General features: G+C 42.5%; 1 protein-coding gene across 6 annotated transcripts in view; it reads left to right on the top strand.

Annotated features, from left to right (window-relative positions):
• Positions 1 to 19,860: 19,860 nt before the first annotated feature.
• The window catches only part of HERC1 (HECT and RLD domain containing E3 ubiquitin protein ligase family member 1), an 87,399-nt gene continuing 84,834 nt past the window's right edge, over positions 19,861 to 22,425 (top strand). For all 6 annotated transcript variants that reach the window (XM_075273787.1, XM_075273784.1, XM_075273789.1 and 3 more), the window contains exon 1: positions 19,861 to 20,097. The gene's annotated coding sequence lies outside the window, so the exon portion shown is untranslated. The remainder of the gene's footprint in view (positions 20,098 to 22,425) is intronic.

Raw genomic sequence — 22,425 nt, 5'->3', positions numbered from 1 at the left:
CGAATGCTTCATCTGCGCTTGCACAGGTCCTGAAGGTCCCAGGAGGCTACTTATATACAGTGCGTTTCAATGGAGGTTGCTGACTGAGGGTCATGTGATCAGACACATCCATTAAAGGCCATTTTCAGGAAGAGAGAGGGTTTGATGTTGGAGGAGAAGACTTTTCTAACAAGGAGGCAATGCTTGCCTGAATTAATGCAGAACTATTGACAATGTTAGTAAATTCACTATAGCCCCATTTCAAATATACTTGGAAATATTGGGGCAGATTTATTATGCCTTGTATGCCAGTTTTCTGACATCAAGGAATAAAATCTAACAATTTTTTGCGCAAATCTGTTTTTTTGCACAAAAATTATGACTTTTTGATTTCTGCGCCACTTTTACAAAAAAGGGATCTGGTGAGGGTATGCATGGGGCGGGACCATGGAACCTACCAGATTTACCATCATTTACACCAGAAACCTAGCATAAATGATGAGGAAAATGTATTACAGCCATGAGCTGGTGTACTGTACATTTCCCGGCAGCCGCACAGCCCAGTGGGAGGTGCACCTTGTCATGTATGAGGCCCACCCTCCTCTGGCTCCGCAGCTATGAAGACTGGCATAAGTAACGTCAGTCTTCATAAATTTGTCCCAATGCACATATATGGCCAACAACTGGTAGTCACAGGATGATGAGTGAAGGATGTAGTATTATATTGTATACAAAACTGAAAGACTCCACATGAGGATTCAGAAGTAAAGATGGATGAGTCGATTTATTAAGACTCAGATTCAACACGAACATTCCAAATTGTTCGGTTTTAACTAAACCAAATACTCTGCGTTTCATCTTGAGCAAAGTAAAATGGCCACTGCAACATGCATTGCACAGTGAAAATACACATATGTCTATGACATTCTGGCATCACCTGACATTGTGTCTTAGCCAATATTGAGTGGTAAGAGAGACTTTACATTGCTAAAGTCACAGAGAATATAATGCTCTTGCAACAGTAGCAATAGAACTACAGAGTAATAGGAGGAGGAAAGGTAGAACAACATTTAGTTACACTAGGTTCACACCTGCATTCAGGTTTCCATTCAGTGGGTTTGCTTGGGGACCGCCTGAACAGAAACCTAATCCGCTTAAAAAAGCAGTTACCTGCGGAAACCATAGATTATAATGGTTCTGGAGCAGAAACCCCGAACGGAGTTTAAGCGCTGGAGTGAACCCAGCTTTAGATTTAATTACATGCAAAAGTCTGAAAAATCATAGGATTGGAAGAAGGAAGAATTTCTGCACCATACTGTGTGAGCCTGACCGCACAGAATTACACAGACAGTGGACAATAAAAATTAGATTATTGGCAATGAAAGGGTTAAGTTTTGTTGTGTTTGGGTTTTTTTTTGCAATAGAGTAGTACGATCTGTGACTGTCCACAAAGTGTCTTACATTGTTTTTACTTAATTTAAAAAAAGAAAATAATAATAATAATATAAATACAGGCAAACACAATTTCCTCAAAAATAGTAAATTGTGAAGCATTTTAAATAATACTGATCAGATTAGATACAAAACTTGATAGGTTCACCCGTTTATATTTACAAACATAATGGTTTATGTACTGGCCCGAAGTTATGTTTTACCATTATATCCACACACTAAGGTCATTATACCTCTAAAAGTACCAGTCGGATTTTAACCCCTTCCTGCTGGTGACATTTTTCGATTTTCGTTTTTCCCTGCCTTCCAAACTCCATAACTTTTTTTTATTTTTCCGTTCACAGAGCTATGTGAGAGCTTAATGATCGTGGACATTAGCACCAGGTCTCTGCTGTATAATACAGCAGAGAACCAACTGCTTTGGCGGCTGCTCAGTTCCTGTTATGATATTGTTTGAGGAGCAATGTCAAATACCAGAGAGCAGTACAACAAGCTACCTAAATCTCACATTGCACTGGGAGATAGGACTAAGGGAGCTAGTTGTACTTGAACTGGATTTGGACCCAGGTTATCACCCCAAAAGATTAGTGTAAAAATTGATATGATAGACAATCTGAAGTCAATCCAGGACCCAGAGTAATACAATGCAGGCCAAACCAGGAGCACAGACTCACCAAAGAGATAAGTGTCCAAACCAAGGTCAAATCCAAGAGACATGAAAGACTTAATCAGAAGATAAGCGAATATCCGGTAAACAAGCCTATGGCAGAAGTTCAGCAATCTAACAATCAGAGCACATGAACTTCACTAGCAAGTATTACCTAATAACAGGCACATGGACAGTAGAGAACAGACTTTAAATATCCCTCCTCAGCTGCTGATTGGTTCAAAAAGTCACGTTTTTGTAAATTGCAGCATGTCAATTATACCTACAGAAATGATGGCATTTTCCATGTAGGCATAATAGAGACCAACAGTCTGCAGAAGAAAACTCTGTGGACTTTCTGTGAAAAAAAAAAAAATCATGATGTGTTTCCAAGCGGTCTTTTCCACAGTGTTTTTCATCTTCTGCTTGCTACGTGGGTCCTTAGCCACAAGATATCAGATCCCTGCAGCTGCTTCTCTTGGTGAAATATTACAGATGAATAGATTGGCACTGTTATGATCTGCTGAAAACTATCTCTGCAGTCCATCATTTTCTGTGGGCAGAATACAGACTAGATATATTTCTTAATATCCAACGTTTAGTTGATTTGGAAGCATCATCACAGCTTTATAGATAATATCATCATTTTATTTGTTTGTAATGAAGTTCACTGTATAGGCCATTACTGAACTCCTGTGGCAACAGGAGTTACTATTACAGTGACCAGGCCAAGCAACTGAGTCAAAAAAATGGGGATGGAAGAAAGCTGAAGACATTTGTAATTTTCTTTATTTCATAGGGTGAAATGTGATGGGGCACATGATCTCTACAGTGCTACTTATATAGCACACATTATGAGCAGTATAGGTTAACTTCCTGTGCAGCAATATAAAATCTATGACGGCAGCCCCCCTTCCCCGCCCCCGTATACACAGTGCACCCAAATATAACTTGAAGCAGCTCTCTCACTTGGTATCCAGGGAGTAGCTCATCCTAACACAGCTCTATTAGGTGGTCAAGCAGTGGATGTTCTTAGTACAGGGGTTTTACTAGTGCAATGTTCAGGCTGATTTATTATAACCTCCAACCAGGCATGGTATGTTAAATGCGATTTCAAGATACAGTGGAACCGAAAAGACCAATTTATACTGAAGATATAGTGTCCTGAGGCCATTGCAATTGGAAGGACCACTGTATAATACAAAACTTACTTATATGCTCATGTCCACCGTAGATTCCACCTAAAATTGGTGGAGAGAAAACCCCTGCAGGGAGGTCTGTTGCTTTCAGTATGAAAATGGAACACCCCATTACAGTCAATGGGGTCCGCGGGTAACCACTGGAGCGGTGGGCACAGAGGTGAACCTTGCCTATTTCACAATCATGTACCGATGTGCTCACCCACGTTCACACGCAATGGGGCATATTTAATAAAACAATATAAGGATTCACATTCAGGAAAGTATTATCTCTCCTTTATGAAATATGCTCCTGACTTTATGATCCACCCCAGGTTTTGGTTTCAAAAATGCATTGAAAAGAGTGCGTGGTTACCCTAATAGCGTACACAGTGCAAAAGTAGACTAGTCTAAAAGATGTATTACAGTAGCTCTGCCCTTTCCACTAAATCATATCCCACTCAGCCAAGATCCCCCTCTGTCAGGTAAAGCATAAAAAGGGGCAGATTAATTAAAAAGGTCTAAAAGCAAAACTACCAGTTAAAGACCATCCTCCATCGATACAGAGAAAGAAGACCCCGCTCACCCAGGGACCAACACAATCTTTATTAGCACAACGCGTTTCGAGCTGAAAAGCTCTTTGTCAAGTGCACAGAATTAACCTTAAAACACAAACATAAACAACTAAAATAACAAGTACAAAAAAAACCAGTACAAAAAAGTGAAACATTAACACAGTAACAAACACCAATATAAAATGGCATGTAATCACAGCCACTAGATCCATGTCTAGTGCCCCTAATGATAACAGTGGCTTTTAAAGGTTCCAAAACCACATTGAATACAAAGTGACATCATGCAAGAAAACATTGCCAGATTCAGTTTGAATTGTTCAGTAAAACAAAGATAGCTGCATAACAGTAGAAACCAAACTTAACCATCAAAGACGGAAGATAAAGGTATGCAGACCCCAAAAAAGGTAGGCATAGAAAAGAATCTTATTGTCTGCTTACCACTCCTGGTTGTAGGTTCCTGCTTAATCACAGGCATGATCGGTAACTCATTTAAATGTAATGGCACAGGAAGCAGCATCACGCGGCAAGCCTGCGAGCATGCCGAGCTGATGCGGCGTCCGGATCTAGACATTGCGCATGCGCGTGAAGGACACTCGCGCGCATGCGCCGCACAGCCAGAATACCAGACGTGGGTGCCGCAGCTAGAGACCTTTAGGTCTATGTATACTAAACGTCCGGCCAGACATCAAATTAACAGATGGCAGAGCGGACAGAAAGCCGGCAAATAGACTACAAAGAGTCAGGGAGGACTCCCACAACTCCAGGTTCAAATCCCGAGGCTATAGAAAACCAAAAATAAAAACAAATAAATAGAATGTAAATAACATAGAATAAATATGCCAATATATTGAATGACTATTAACCGGTTAAGGACCAGGCCCAAAAGTATGTTAAAGACCAGGCCTCTTTTTTCAAAACTGACATGTGTCATTTTAAATGGCAATAACTTTGAGACGCTTTAACTTACACAAATGAATTTGAGATGGTTTTCTCGTAACACATTATACTTCATGTTAGTGGTAAACACTAATCAATATTTTTGCATTTATTTATAAAAAGAACTAGGAAATTTGATGGAAATTTGAAAAAAATTGCAATTTTCAAAATGTGAAATTCTCTGCTTTTCAGGCAGATAGTCATACCATCCAAATACATGAATAAATATTATCTCCCATATCTCTGCTTTATATTGGCATCATCTTTTGATTGTCTTTTAATTTATTTTGGACGTCACAAGGCTTACAAGTGTAACAGCAATTTTCCAGATTTACAAGAAAATTCTCCAAACCAATTTTTTAGGGACCACTTCAGTTCTGAAAGTAATTATAAAGGCCTGTATAATAGAAACCCCCATAAATTACCCCATTTTCAAAACTGCACCCCTCAAATTATTCAAAACAGCATTTGGGATGTTTGTTAACCCTTTAAGCATTTCATAAGAATAAAAATAATATGGCAGTGAAATTTAGACATTTCATTTTTTTTCACTAATACATTCATTTAGACCCAAAATTAACACATTCACAAAGGGTTGAAGGAGAAAATGCATCTGACAGTTTATTGTGCAATTTCTCCCGTGCACAGAAATACCCCACATGTGGGTGTAAACTGATTTTTGGGCACACGGCAGTGCATGGAAGGGAAGGAGCTACACTGGGTGTTTGAACAGCAGATTTTGCTGGAATAATTTTCAGCGCCATGCCTTATTTGCAGAGACCCTAGAGTACCAAAACAATGGAAACCCCCCAAAAGTGACCGCATTTTAGAATCCACACCCCTCACAGAATTCATCAAGGGGTATAGTCAGCATTTAGACCCTACAGTTGTTTCACAGATTTTACTAACATTGGGATGTGTAAATGAAAAATTACTAAAATGTCACTTTATCTCCAAAGTTTTCATTTTCACAAGGGGTTAAAGGAGTAAAAGCCCCCCACAGTTTGTTAAACAATTTCTCCTGAACACGGCAATACCCCATACGTGGCTATAATCTGCTGTATGGGAACATGGCGGGGCTCAGAATGGAAGGAGCGCTATTTGGCTTTTGGATGGCAGATTTTGCTGGAATAATTTTAGGTGCCATGTCACATTAGCAGAGCCCCTAGAGAACCAATACAGTGGAAACCCCCTAAAAGTGACCCCATTTGGGAAACTACACCCCCCACAGAACATATTAAAGGGTAGAGTGAGCATTTTGACCCTACAGCTGTTTCACAGATTTTATTAACATTGGGCCATGAAAATGAAAAATTACTTTTTTTCCAACAAACTGTCAATTTAGCCCCAAATTTTTAATTTTCACAAGAGGATAAAGGAGAAAAAGCTCCCTAAAGTTCGTTACACAAATTCTGCTGAACACAGAAATGCCCCATATGTGGTCATAATCTGCTGTATGGGAACATGGCGGGGCTCAGAATGGAAAGAGGGCTATTTGGCTTTTGGAGGGCAGATTTTGCTGGAATATTTTCAGGTCCCATGTCGCATTTGCAGAGCCCCTAAAGTACCAATACAGTGGAAACCCCCTATAAGTGACCCCATTTTGGAAACTACACCCCTCATAGAATTTGTCTAGGGGTAGAGTGAGTATTTTGGCCTCACAGGTGTTTCACAGATTTTATTAACATTGGGACGTGAAAATGAAAAATTACTTTTTTCCCCAATAAATCGTCCATTTAGCGCCATAGTTTTAATTTTGCAAATAGTTTAAGAATTAAAAGCCCCCCACATTTTGTTACACAATTTCTTCTGAACACGGCAATACCCCATATGTGGCCAAAATCTGCTGTATGGGTACATGCTGGGGCTCAGAATGGAAAGAGCGCTATTTGGATTTTGGAGGGCAGATGTTGCTGGAATAGTTTTCAGGTGCCATGTCGCATTTGCAGAGCCCCTAAAGTATCAATACAATGGAAACCCCTCAAAAGTGACCCCATTTTAGAAACTACACCTGTCAAGGAATGTATCAAGGGGTATTATCATTTTGAGCCTAAAATGCTTCCCAAAAATTAATGTACAAAATGAAAATTGAAATTTTTAAAAATATGCCATTTCGGTGCCCAATACGTTGCACCCACTTTGTGTTGTCAGAGACCTGCACTCCTAAAACTATTAAGTGGGCCATCCCGGGGGTCAAAAAATTATATATGTGGGTGTAAACTGCTGCTTGGGCACACAGCAGGGCTCAGAAGGGAAGGACCACTGTGCGTTTTAGCTTTTGGGGTACAGATTTAGAGGGACCCTCTGGGCGCCATGATGTTTTTGCAGAGCCCTGGAGGTTCCAGTAAACTGGAATTCACCAAGAAGTGACCCCATTTTGTAGGGGCAATTTTAGGGTCTCTGCAAATGTGACATGGTGTCCAAAAACGAAGAATCTAAATCTGCACTCCAAAAGCACATATTGCTCCTTCACATCTGCACCCTGCTGGGTACCCAAATAGCAGTGTATGCCCACATGTATGACACTGGTGTACCCCAGATAACGTACTTAATGCCATATGTGGGTAGAAATGGCTGTTTGGGCACAACCGGGGACAGAAGGAAAGGAGCGCTATATTGGTTTTTGGAGCACAGTTTGGTTTTTTTTGCCACTTTTGCAAAGCCCCTGAATTGCCAATAAAGTGGAATCCGCAGACATGTCACCCTATTTTGGACACTACCCCACTGATGGGATTTATCAAGTGGTGTAGCGAGAATTTTTAACCCTTGAGTGTTGCATTTATTTAGTTTCCAGAAATGAAATCGCAACTGATAGAGAAGTTAAAAATGAAAATTTTACAGATTTGCCATTTCAGTGTGCAACATGTTGTGCCCGACTTATGTCAGCAGAGACACTCCAAAAACTGTTAAACGGGTATCCCAGGCACAACAGCTTTTAGAGCGTTCATCTCTGATACAAGGTGGGCACAACATATTACGCACTGAAAGGACGTATTCCTGGAAAAATGGCCATTTTCATCTCTCACAATCCACTACAGTTATAGTTATATATATAAAGTTATAGCAATACTTGGGGGTTAAAAATGCTGTCTGTACCCCTGGATAAATCCTTCAGGGGTGTAGTTTCCAAAATAAGGTAATTTATCAGGGGATTCCAAATTACTGGCGTTTCAGCTCTACAAAAGTGTCATGGCATCCAAAAACCAAACCGTCTGTGCTCCAAAAACCAAATGACCCTTCTTCCCTTCTGTGTCCGGCTGTGCCCTAGTATCAGTTTATACCTACATATGACATTATGTCCGTTATCCGGGGGTACACCAGTGTCATACATGTGTCATACATGTGTCATAAACTGCAGTTTGGACGTACAGCAGGGTGCAGAAGGGAAGGAGCGCTATGCGGCTTTTGGAGTACAGATTCAGATGTTTGGTATCTGGACGCCATGTCATGTTTGTAGAGCCTGTAAGGTACCAGAAAAGTGGATTCCATGGGGTACCAGGAGTGACCCCATTTTGAAAACTGCACCCCTCAAAGAATTTATCAGGGGGTGTAGTGAGTATTAGTATCCCGGACGTGACTGCACAGCGGATGGCGAAGAGGGAATGTATAAGCTGTGCGGAGGACATTGCAAACACCAAATTCCCTACTATGTCCCCGTAGCTCCTATGATTGGGGGAGTCACTCTGGGGGTCACTTTAGGGGTCACTTCTGGTGTCTGTTCCCTCATAAGCTGTAAATCTGGGGTGTCCCCTGATATCCGCTCACACAGCTTATATATTCCCTACATGACGCTCCCAGTTGTGTTCTAATAATTTGGCGATTTTTGAGGGTTTTTGTCTTCACATTGTGAGATGCTATATTTTCTTTATGTTTCTGGTGACGCGGCCATATAAGGGCTTATTCTTTGCGGGATGAGATGCATTTCGTAATGACACCATTTTTGGGTGTCTACATCTTATTGAATACATTTTATTAACCCTTTTTTGCTGGATTTAAAAAAAAAAAATCAATCCTAGCATTGAGTTTTACTTTTTTAATTTTGCGCCATGCAGCGTACAGTATAAGTAACATGTGTCCTTTATTCTGCGGGTCGGTACGGTTACGGCGATACCTCATTTATAGTATTTTTTTATGTGTTACTAGTTCTGCAGAGGAAAAACACATTTGGGGACATAAATCAATGTTTTTTGCATCGCATCTTCTAAGAGGCGTAACATTTTTATTTTTCGGTTGACAGAGTTGGTTGAGGGCTTATTTTTTGCGGGACAACCTGCGCTTTTTATTGGTACTGTTGTCGGATGCATATGACTTTTTGATCACTTTTTATAGCATATTTTGTATGGTGAGATGGCGAAAAATCATTACTTCCGGCGAGTTTTTTCCGTTTTTTTTTTCCGGCGTTCGCCGTGTACATTAGATATTATTTCAGTTTTATTGTACAGATTACGGACGCGACAATACCAAATATGCATTGTTTTTATTACTTTTTAGTTCTTTTTTTATATAATTCATTTTCTATTGAGAAAAAGGGATTTTTGGGCTTATAACTTTATTAATTTTTTTCATACACTTCATTTTATTTTTTTTACATTTTTTTTTACTTTTTCATGTGTCTATTTAGGACACTTCAATCAGCAATACTTTGCTGATATAGAATGCCATGTGAGACACAGCCTGCAGGTGTCCCACATGGCATTCCGTAGCAGGATGTCAGGCTGTGTAGACGCACAGCCTGACATCAGAAGGTCCTGGCAGGATCACCAGGTATGTGGGGGCTTCGGGCAGTCTGGGGTCACTGGCCAGACCCCAGACTACCTTTTACTGCTATCGGCACCCTCCGATCTCGCCGCGGGGGGTGCCGATCAGCTTCAATTGTCGGCGGATGCCTTTCGATCGCGCCGTGATGTTTCACGGCGCGATCGAAAGGGTTAAAACGTCCAGTCGGACTCAGTTCCGACTGGACGTTATTGAGGAAGGGGTTAGGTGTTAGTAACACCTAACCCCCGTCCTCCCCGCACCCCTCCCCCCGCGAAATAGGTACCTAAAGACAGGACGTATTTTTACAATAGTCCGGTCTTTAGGTACCTGGACCGCAGGCCGTAAATTTACGTACGGCGGTCCTTAACCGGTTAAAAATAAATGGCAAAATATGAGGGAATGGGATTGACCACAAATTATAAACATATATAAATATATTATAAAATATATATATGAAATATATATATAAAAATATCAAAAAAATAGAAAGAACACTGACTAGTGGAACACAAAAAATTATATTATTATAAATAAAGTAATAAAAAATAATAAAAAATATATTATATGAAATATGAAATAATGAGTGAATACATACTAAATTTAAAATAAAAGTGGCCAAAACTAACACTAGGGGACCAAGGTCAGTGACACACAACAGGGTAGCAGCCCGCAAATTCGGAAGGGCTCACCGAGTTATATCCTCTAGTACCTCATTTAACCCCTTCGGTACTAAACGTACATATAATATAATATATTTTTTTATTATTTTTTATTACTTTATTTATAATAATATAATTTTTTGTGTTCCACTAGTCAGTGTTCTTTCTATTTTTTTGATATTTTTATATATATATTTCATATATATATTTTATAACATATTTATAATTTGTGGTCAATCCCATTCCCTCATATTTTGCCATTTATTTTTAATAGTCATTCAATATATTGGCATATTTATTCTATTTATTTGTGGTTTTCTATAGCCTCAGGATTTGAACCTGGAGTTGTGGGAGTCTTCCCTGACTCTTTGTAGTCTATTTGCCGGCATTCTGTCCGCTCTGCCATCTGTTAATTTGATGTCTGGCCGGACGTTTAGTATACATAGACCTAAAGGGCTCTAGCTGCGGCACCCGCGTCTGGTATTCTGGCTGTGTGGCGCATGCGCGTGAGTGTCCTTCACGCGCATGCGCAATGTCTAGATCCGGACGCCGCATCAGCTCGGCATGCTCGCAGCCTTGCCGCGTGATGCTACTTCCTGTGCCATTACATTTAAATGAGTTACCGATCATGCCTGTGATTAAGCAGGAACCTACAACCAGGAGTGGTAAGCAGACAATAAGATTCTTTTCTATGCCTACCTTTTTTGGGGTCTGCATACCTTTATCTTCCGTCTTTGATGGTTAAGTTTGGTTTCTACTGTTATGCAGCTATCTTTGTTCTACTGAACAATTCAAACTGAATCTGGCAATGTTTTCTTGCATGATGTCACTTTGTATTCAATGTGGTTTTGGAACCTTTAAAAGCCACTGTTATCATTAGGGGCACTAGACATGGATCTAGTGGCTGTGATTACATGCCATTTTATATTGGTGTTTGTTACTGTGTTAATGTTTCACTTTTTTGTACTGTTTTTTTTTTTTGTACTTGTTATTTTAGTTGTTTATGTTTGTGTTTTAAGGTTAATTCTGTGCACTTGACAAAGAGCTTTTCAGCTCGAAACGCGTTGTGCTAATAAAGATTGTGTTGGTCCCTGGGTGAGCGCGGTCTTCTCATCCTGTATCGATGGAGGATGGTCTTTAACTGGTATTCCCTGACGTCGTTTGGCGTGTGACCAGCTGCTGCCTAAACCTGCTTCCATCATTTGCCTTTTATGCTATCAGGGTTGTTGTATCCTTTACAACCCTGTCAGGTGAGTGGCCTAATTTTGTCTGCTGACCTTGTTCTCATACCTACTACTACACATTGGTCGGCTCGGTGCCTCTTTTCTTTTCATTGCCTAAAAGCAAAACTGTCTTGGTTTGCAGTAGCATTCCATCACAGTGCCACTTTCATATTGTTTTCTGCTCCGGGCAAATGAAAGCTGCATTGTGATTGGTATGGGCAAGTAAGAAAGTTTTGGTTTTAACCATTTTAATATATCTGCCCTATAGTGTCTAAACCAATTACATGACGTATCCATGTATTCGTGCGGGCAGTGCGCGGCAAGCACATGGGGCCCGTGCGCTTGAACTGTTCAGCGCTTGCAGTTGTGCTTGTGTTCCGTCCGTAGGGGTCCTCATGAGAACCCTTACAGACAGAACACATCAGCATGTATGAACCGGGCATTACCATTTCCAATCAGATATTTCATCCTCAAACACACTTTATGGTTTTAATCCCAACCTGAGCTTCTGCATTCTAATGTTTTGGTCTTTGGTGCTTTCATGCATTACAGTATGAGAGTCAGGGTTAAGGGGATATCGTCATTCCTTGGGGAGAGACCACCATATAGGTGTGTGGAGACTTATTAAGCCTTTAGCACTCCACTTTGCAAGGGACCATGGGAAGAATATGCAAATCTGTCTTCCATGATGTAATTAGGAAGTCAGGTGCCTCAGTGTTGCAAACCAATAGAGGGCGCTCATTGGAATGTGCAAGCCTGTCTTCCCTGATGTAATTAGGAAGACAGAATCTCAGTGATATGGCCCAATAAAGGCTGCTCCCTTTAACATCATGCTCGACCTTCCAAGAGGCCTTTGTTTTGCAATTATGCTGGGATTATTACCAGGTATAGTCTCTCAACCAAGGACGGCCGTTTCCATGTTATTGCATCTCGTCAGCCCGGTGTAGAGAAGACTAACCTGGTAGAGGTGAGAGGCTTAGACAGGGTTAGGGGGAGATCGTCACTCCTTGAGGAGAGACCACCATATAGGTGTGTGTGGAGATTGACTGTGAGAGTCAGTCAGCCATGTCGTCATATTCAATCATAGAACAGCATTGCGTCATAAAAATTAAAATCGCTCTTATGGAACACATTCCCTTTATGGGCAATCTGCAGACTTGCTGATGAGTTTTTGGTCTCTCTACCTTGAGACTCGGCCACACCTCTAATGAGGCGAGGTGGCCGCGTGAGGCGGCACTTTCGTAAGGGGCAGCAGCCGTGGCAATTTCCCGATTTTTTTTTTTTTCTAAACTAGCCCAGGACAGTATGTCCGTGACAGTATGCCAGTGACATATACAATGACAGTATGCCAGTCACATATATACAGTGACAGTATGCCAGTCACATATACAGTGGGGCAAAAAAGTATTTAGTCAGTCACCAATAGTGCAAGTTCCACCACTTAAAAAGATGAGAGGCGTCTGTAATTTACATCATAGGTAGACCTCAATTATGAGAGACAAAATGAGAAAACAAATGTAGAAAAGTATGCCAGTCACAAACATACAGTGACAGTCTGCCAGTCACATATATACAGTGACAGTATGCCAATCACATATATACAGTGACAGTATGCCAGTCACATACACAGTAACAGTATGACAGTCACATATATACAGTGACAGTATGCCGGTCACATATATACAGTGATAATATGCCAGTCACATATATACAGTGACAGTATGCTAGTGACATATATACAGTGACAGTATGCCAGTCACATATATACAGTGCCAGTATGTCAGTGACATATATTGTATACAGTAATAGTATGCCAGTCACATATATACAGTGACAGTATGCCAGTCACATATATACAGTGATAATATGCCAGTCACATATATACAGTGACAGTATGCCAGTCACATATATACAGTGACAGTATGCCAGTCACATATATACAGTGACAGTATGCCAGTGACATATATACAGTAACAGTATGCCAGTGACATATATAGAGTGACAGTATGCCAGTCACATATATACAGTGACAGTATGCCAGTCACATATATACAGTGATAATATGCCAGTCACATATATACAGTGACAGTATGCCAGTCACATATATACAGTGACAGTATGCCAGTCACATATATACAGTGACAGTATGCCAGTCACATATATACAGTAACAGTATGCCAGTGACATATATAGAGTGACAGTATGCCAGTCACATATATACAGTGACAGTATGCCAGTCACATATACAGTGGGGCAAAAAAGTATTTAGTCAGTCACCAATAGTGCAAGTTCCACCACTTAAAAAGATGAGAGGCGTCTGTAATTTACATCATAGGTAGACCTCAATTATGAGAGACAAAATGAGAAAACAAATCTAGAAAATCACATTGTCTGATTTTGTAAGAATTTATTTGCAAATTATGGTGGAAAATAAGTATTTGGTCACTTACAAACAATCAAGATTTCTGGCTCTCACAGACCTGTAACTTCTTTAAGAGTCTCCTCTTTCCTCCACTCATTACCTGTAGTAATGGCACCTGTTTAAACTTGTTGTCAGTATAAAAAGACACCTGTGCACACCCTCAAACAGTCAGACTCCAAACTCCACTATGGTGAAGACCAAAGAGCTGTCAAAGGACACCAGAAACAAAATTGTAGCCCTGCACCAGGCTGGGAAGACTGAATCTGCAATAGGCAACCAGCTTGGATTGAAGAAATCAACTGTGGGAGCAATAATTAGAAAATGGAAGACATACAAGACCACTGTTAATCTCCCTCTATCTGGGGCTCCACGCAAAATCTCACCCCGTGGGGTCAAATTGATCACAAGAACGGTGAGCAAAAATCCCAGAACCACACGGGGGGACCTAGTGAATGAACTGCAGAGAGCAGGGACCAATGTAACAAAGCCTACCATCAGTAACACACTACGCCGCCAGGGACTCAGATCCTGCAGTGCCAGACGTGTCCCACTGCTTAAGCCAGTACATGTCCGGGCCCGTCTGAAGTTTGCTAGAGAGCATTTGGATGATCCAGAAGAGTTTTGGGAGAATGTCCTATGGTCTGATGAATCCAAACTGGAACTGTTTGGTAGAAACACAACTTTTCGTGTTTGGAGGAAAAAGAATACTGAGTTGCATCCATCAAACACCATACCTACTGTAAAGCATGGGGGTGGAAACATCATGCTTTGGGGCTGTTTCTCTGCAAAGGGGACAGGACGACTGATCTGGGTACATGAAAGAATGAATGGGGCCATGTATCGTGAGATTTTGAGTGCAAACCTCCTTCCATCAGCAAGGGCATTGAAGATGAAACGTGGCTGGGTCTTTCAACATGACAATGATCCAAAGCACACCGCCAGGGCAATGAAGGAGTGGCTTTGTAAGAAGCATTTCAAGGTCCTGGAGTGGCCTAGCCAGTCTCCAGATCTCAACCTTATAGAAAACCTTTGGAGGGAGTTGAAAGTCCGTGTTGCCAAGCGACAGCCCCAAAACATCACTGCTCTAGAGGAGATCTGCATGGAGGAATGGGCCAACATACCAACAACAGTGTGTGCCAACCTTGTGAAGACTTGACCTCTGCCAACAAAGGATATATAACAAAGTATTGAGATGAAATTTTGTTACTGACCAAATACTTATTTTCCACCATAATTTGTAGAGATGAGTGAACAGTGTTCTATCGAACACATGTTCGATCGGATATCAGGCTGTTCGAGGTGTTCGATTCGAATCGAACATCACGTGGCAAACTCCAAAAAAATTCGATTCCCCTCCCACCTTCCCTGGCGCTTTTTTTGCACCAATAACAGCGCAGGGGAGGTGGGACAGGAACTACGACACCGGAGGCATCGAAAAAAAATCGGAAAAAGTCATTGGCTGCCGAAATCAGGTGACCTCCATTTTAGACGAATAGTGGATTTCAAATCCGGGTCATATGAGAATGTGAACTTTGTGACTAAGAGACAGGGATAGCTGTACAGGCAGGGATAGCTAGGGATAACCTTTATTTAGGTAGGAATGTTATTAAAAATAACTTTTTGGGGCTCTATCGGGTGTGTAATTGTGATTTTTGTGACATAAACTTTTCCCCATAGGAATGTATTGGACAGCGCTGATTGGCCAGAGTACGGAATTCGACCAATCAGCGCTGGCTCTGCTGGAGGAGGCAGAGTCTAAGATCGCTCCACACCAGTCTCCATTCAGGTCCGACCTTAGACTCCGCCTCCTCCGGCAGAGCCAGCGCTGATTGGCCGAAGGCTGGCCAATGCATTCCTATGGGTATGCAGAGACTTAGCAGTGCTGAGCCAGTTCTGCTCAACTACACCGTGTGCCGGTCAGCCCATCTGATATAGCAGAGCCGAGTGTCCACACTCGGCTCTGCTACATCAGATGTAGCAGAGCCGAGGGTGCACTGGAACCCTTATGCACACTCGTCTCTGCATACCCATAGGAATGCATTGGCCAGCCTTCGGCCAATCAGCGCTGGCTCTGCCGGAGGAGGCGGAGTCTAAGGTCGGACCTGAATGGAGACTGGTGTGGAGCGATCTTAGACTCCGCCTCCTCCAGCAGAGCCAGCGCTGATTGGTCGAATTCCGTACTCTGGACAATCAGCGCTGGCCAATGCATTCTATTAGCCCGATGAAGTAGAGCTGAATGTGTGTGCTTAGCTCAACTACGCTGGTGGAGTAGTTGAGCTAAGCACACACATTCAGCTCTACTTCATCGGGCTAATAGAATGCATTGGCCAATCAGCGCTGGCCAATGCATTCTATTAGCGTGAGCTGAGTTTGCACAGGGGTTCCAGTGCACCCTCGGCTCTGCTACATCTGATGTAGCAGAGCCGAGTGTGCACACTCGGCTCTGCTATATCAGATGGGCTGACCGGCACATGGTGTAGTTGAGCAGAACTGGCTCAGCACTGCTAAGTCTCTGCATACCCGTAGGAATGCATTGGCCAGCCTTCGGCCAATCAGCGCTGGCTCTGCCGGAGAAGGCGGAGTCTAAGGTCGGACCTGAATGGAGACTGGTGTGGAGCAATCTTAGACTCCGCCTCCTCCAGCAGAGCCAGCGCTGATTGGTCGAATTCCGTACTCTGGCCAATCAGCGCTGTCCAATGCATTCCTATGGGGAAAAGTTAGCTGACAGGGATTTCCATGAAATAAAGTGACTTTTATGCCCCCAGACATGCTTCCCCTGCTGTCCCTGTGTCATTCCAGGGTGTTGGTATCATTTCCTGGGGTGTCATAGTGGACTTGGTGACCCTCCAGACACGGATTTGGGTTTCCCCCTTAACGAGTATATGTTCCCCATAGACTATAATTGGGTTCGAAACCCGTTCGAACACTCGAACAGTGAGTGGCTGTTCGAATCGAATTTCGAACCTCGAACATTTTAGTGTTCGCTCATCTCTAATAATTTGCAAATAAATTCTTACAAAATCAGACAATGTGATTTTCTGGATTTGTTTTCTCATTTTGTCTCTCATAGTTGAGGTCTACCTATGATGTAAATTACAGACGCCTCTCATCTTTTTAAGTGGTGGAACTTGCACTATTGGTGACTGACTAAATACTTTTTTGCCCCACTTAACAGTATGCCAGTGACATATATACAGTGACAGTATGCCAGTCACATATATACAGTGACAGTATGCCAGTCACATATATACAGTGTTGCGGGATGTTTAGAGTCTATACTACAGGCAATGTGTAATATATATTTTGTGTGGAATGTATTCTCTAACCTGTTGTATACATCAATGTGTAGTTAGCTGATTAGGGTCTAGTGTGTTAGCACATTGTATGCAAATACCTCTAACTAGTGAAGACCAGTGTGGACAATGGGTGGAGATAATCTGATTGGTGTCTCCAAGAAGATGTTGGACGGTGCATTGTCCAAAGGAGATGGAGTCTGCTCTCCTTGGTATAGGTGAGGGGGGAAGGATCTGTGACTCAGCCCTTCCCACCCCCAGATATAGGATGTTACAGTTTGGTATATAGTATGTAGTTAGCAGTTAGTATGAGTTAGCCAGCCTGGGCACAGCTCTGCAGAGAGCATGGAACAAGTAAAGGACCAAGGAACCAAAGCTATCATTGAATTGTGACTTCTGTGGACTTATTGTTGTTACGGTCGATGTGACCACTGCCGGCTACTAACTTTGAGGAATACAATAAATTGCTGCTGTCTTCCGACCTCTTGCGTCCCTGTTGATTCAAGATATCCTCCGGAGGAAGGAGGTATACCTTTGCTCTGTGACATACCGTGATAATATGCCAGTCACATATATACAGTGACAGTATGCCAGTCACATACATGTATATACAGTGACAGTATACCAGTCACATACATACAGTGACAGTATACCAGTCACATACATACGGTGACAGTCTGCCAGTGACATATATACAGTGATAGTATGCCAGTCACATATATACAGTGACAGTATGCCAGTCACATATATACAGTGACAGTATGCCAGTCACATATATACAGTGACAATATGCCAGTCACATATATACAGTGACAATATGCCAGTCACATATATACAGTGACAGTATGCCAGTCACATATATACAGTGACAGTATGCCAGTCACATATATACAGTGACAGTATCCACACATCCAGGGGAGCAAGCCCGACTCCTACCACCACCAAGCTTGGCTAAGCCACCGGAGCAAACCAGACACTCACCAACCAAATAGCCAACCACCAAACCAAAAACGCCAACAGACGATAACCAAGGCCGAAATAAAGGCGACCACAGAGGCAAACAGAGAGCGGTACATTGAAGAATGGAGAAATGAAATAAATAACTCCAAGAAACTCACCGTGTACCAATCCCTACAAAGGGACTACACCATGGCCACCTACCTGGAGAGAATACGCCACCCCAAGCACAGACAGACCCTGAGCCGGTACAGACTGAGCACCCACAACCTAGAGATAGAGACGGGGCGATACAGGCAGACATACAAGCCACGGGAGAACAGACTGTGCCAGCACTGTGACCAGGGGGCCCTAGAAGACGAGACCTACTTCCTGCTACACTGCACCAAATACTCAGCTGTGAGGGCCGTCTACTACCAAAGACTCTCTGCCCACATCCCAGACTTCATATCTGCAGACGAGAAGAGGAAACTCTACATTCTACTAGGAGAAGAAGAGGCCACTGTGGAGATCGCTGCCCAATACGTGTCCAGCTGTCACCAAATAAGAGGAAGATGAGACTCCACGGACTGTTATATTTATCCCAATACACCCGCCCCATCCCACCCCCACCCCCCCATGTAGCAGTCACCAACGAAGAGGAAGATGAGACTCCACGGACTGTTATATCCCAAACCAACCGCCCTGCCCCACCCCACCTCCCCATATAGCGGTCACCAACTAAGAAGAAGACGAGACTCCATGGACTGTTATACCCCAAACCACCCCCACCCCCATACCCACCACTCACCCACCCGAATCCAAACCCCCCCCCCACACACACACACTACTAGCTTTGGCAATGCCAAATATCTATTAGGACGTGCCAAATAAAGCTTTTTTGATTTGATTTGTATGCCAGTCACATATACAGTGACAGTTTGCCAGTCACATATATACAGTGATAATATGCCAGTCACATATATACAGTGACAGTATACCAGTCACATATATACAGTGACAGTATACCAGTCACATATATACAGTGACAGTATGCCAGTCACATATATACAGTGACAGTATTACAGTCACATATATACGGTGACAGTATGGCAGTCACATATATACGGTGACAGTATGCCAGTCACATATATACAGTGACAGTATGCCAGTCACATATATACAGTGACAGTATGCCAGTCACATATATACAGTGACAGTATGCCAGTCACATATATACAGTGACAGTATGCCAGTCACATATATACAGTGACAGTATACCAGTCACATATATACAGTGACAGTATTACAGTCACATATATACGGTGACAGTATGGCAGTCACATATATACGGTGACAGTATGCCAGTCACATATATACAGTGACAGTATGCCAGTCACATATATACAGTGACAGTATGCCAGTCACATATATACAGTGACAGTATGCCAGTCACATATATACAGTGACAGTATGCCAGTGACATATATAGAGTGACAGTATGCCAGTCACATATATAGAGTGACAGTATGCCAGTCACATATATACAGTGACAGTATGCCAGTTCACAGCTGTAGCAGAGCTAAGTTTGTCACTGTGTTATCAATGTCATTCTATGGGATTGCAAACGATGCAAAACAGAGGAAACACTTTGGGTACATGCTGAGGTAACTCCATGACATGACACCGGGCACCGATGGGTGAAGCCCCTCACACGCAGTTATGTAATGTAGAAGTGCCGGGCGTGTGTACGCTGCCACTCCCGCCCTTTCCTGGGTGTGTTTACGTGTCTCCTCCCTTTCCTCTGACAAGTGGAACCGTTGCGGCTCACAGTCAGCGGGCCTGCTCCTCCGTGACACCGCTGCTTCTCCTGACAGCCTCCCGGGCTGTGGCTGTGTGTGTCCGGTGAGATACGCCATGTCACACGGAGACTGAGGTGTGTCACCCAGGTACACGGACAGCGGCGGACATCCCGGGTCTGTCAGTGTCACATCTGTGTCATCCAGCCGCCGGTAACGGTCCCTGTGGACAGAGCTGCAGGTATTTGGGTGTGTTCTGAGGGCTGTAGGGATATGGCCGCATTGTTGTGGTGCTGATGCCAGGTACAGCTGCTGATGCTGGGAAGAAGGGCTTCATGTTATGCTCCAATAATACACCCAGTGAGGCCTCCCTTCCCACCCAGGTCTCGCCATAAGACAGCTGTGCACCTTCATGTATGGCATGCTGCAAGCCTATGTAATAGATGATGTTATCCTGCCAGTATGTTACAGTAGTGACTGTGTGCTAAGTGATGGAACTTGGTCTCTTCATTAATAATTACCTATGATCCAGGTTATCAACCCCGCCGTGGGTACATCACTCCTGATATGCCATCCTATGACACGCCTGCTTTGTGCTTTTCTCTTGTAAGGAGCGTTGCTGCATTATCATGTCTGGAATAAAAAAGTTGACCCTTTGTAAAATGTGCCTACAGGGTTATGACACCAGGTGCCCTGGCAGTACCCGCTGTGTTTACTGTATGATCTGTGGATCATGTCCCATCTGATGCCTAGCTTTGTTGGTTGCGGTCACATGGCTCCTACATTTTGTGGTATTCTATCTGTCCTGGCTTTGAGTGGCATCCTGGATATTTTAGAAGGATCAAGTTTTAGCCTCCAAAACATGGGATTCTTCAGTTTCATCTCTGTGGACAGATGTCAGGCAGGTCGAACTTTACCTTTTCGGACCTTTTTGTATTAGGTGTAGACACCTGGGAGAGTTGGGAAAGATAGTTGTCAGCTAAATGTCATCTGTCTCATGTCTATGGCCCGCTAGAGTTGGGCAACTGCGTCACTGGTCATATGACTTGTATGGTGGTGTTTTTTATTTTTGTTTGTTCTTATCACTTTCTCCCATTATAAGCTACAAATGTCCAATGGCAGCTGAATATGAACCCCATAGCACATATAACAGTTACTATCTTATCAGTGTTGGGGTTTCTTTCATCTACCCCTCACCACTCTGATGCTGTGCATGAAGGATTGGTATAGTGTTTTGTGGATTATCTCAGGTGCTGCTGTGTAATAACGTTAATGGTTTTTTGTTAGATCAGTAGATATCAGGCTGCAGAGGGATCAGATATTGACCATCTCCTTCCATGACTGACAAACCACTATAAATGTAAATGGTCTTGGTGGGTGAAGAATTGAAGTATAGTCCTGGGATATTACCTGTAAATGTCACTGCTGCGTTCACATATTAGAGTTGTCATGTTTCTTCAGTTGGGTTACATGTGTTCTCTTCACATCTATGAGATATATAACAAAAAATAATAAATACATAAAAATAAATAGTACAGAGTTATTATTGCTTTAAGGATGCCGCAATTGAGTAAATGCCATGTAAAATGTTGCCATTTCTCCTTTTGAACAAACATGGGGAGCAAGAAAAGTAATGAGACTTTGCAGTATAGGTTGGCAATATACCATGGTTGTTGTGCCCTCATCCCTTTTTGGGATTATTGAACAAACTATGAATATCTCCTAGAATGCTGCAAGCAAGGGCAGATGTACCCGCCAACAACTCCTTACACTTCAGAAACTTCTGGCTGCTTTCGCTTTGTCTTCTTGTCTCTACAGAGTAAAATAATTGTTTTGCTCAGGAGGTGAAAAAGACTCCATAGGAATTGCTTGACTTGTTTACTATACACCTGGATGCAGAGCAAATGGACTCTATAAAGGCACCTGATGACACTTGAGGTCTCTCGTCCCTGAAGAAATTCTTGTATGAGAAAACCTGGCAGAACTGTAGAAATGTACCCAGTGTGTTTGGCTCTGTTATGACTGGTACTCTATAGCACATAGCAATAATTCTAGGGGATAATGACTTCACAATCTGATGGAGCATGCCATGTTATTACTTTATTAGTGCCATATTACAGCTTGAAGATTGTATGGAGCTGTAATACTTAAGTCATTAATGCCTAAGGCTAGGACACACTAATGCTCGGTCTCCACTTGGGGATCCCATTCTTCATTTCACATTAAAAATGTGGAGAGAATTCCTGCAAGCAGAACCTCTGTCTCTGCATTTTTCTACCCTTTTGGGCATAAACCTGGCAGACCCTTTTTGGTCTATGAGGTCTGCAGGTTTCCAACAGTAACCACTTTTTTTTTTTTTTTTCTCGTCTTTTGTTTTTAGTGTTTAGGTTTCCGCTAAAAAGGTGGCTGGATATGGTCAGGATATGGAGCCAGCTATAGGAGATTAGAAGTGTAAGGATTAGTTCAAGCGTGGATTTTGGCACAGAAAGTGACGCGGGGAGCCGCGTCACTCTTGGGCCAAAATCTGCCTGCCACGACTGTTGCGGCTTCTCCCTCCGGAGTAGGCTCA

The sequence above is a fragment of the Leptodactylus fuscus genome, chromosome 5 (assembly GCF_031893055.1).
Source record: "Leptodactylus fuscus isolate aLepFus1 chromosome 5, aLepFus1.hap2, whole genome shotgun sequence".
NCBI lineage: Eukaryota > Metazoa > Chordata > Amphibia > Anura > Leptodactylidae > Leptodactylus > Leptodactylus fuscus.
Note: the sequence above shows the minus strand (reverse complement) of the source record. Positions and strands in the feature narration are given on the sequence as shown.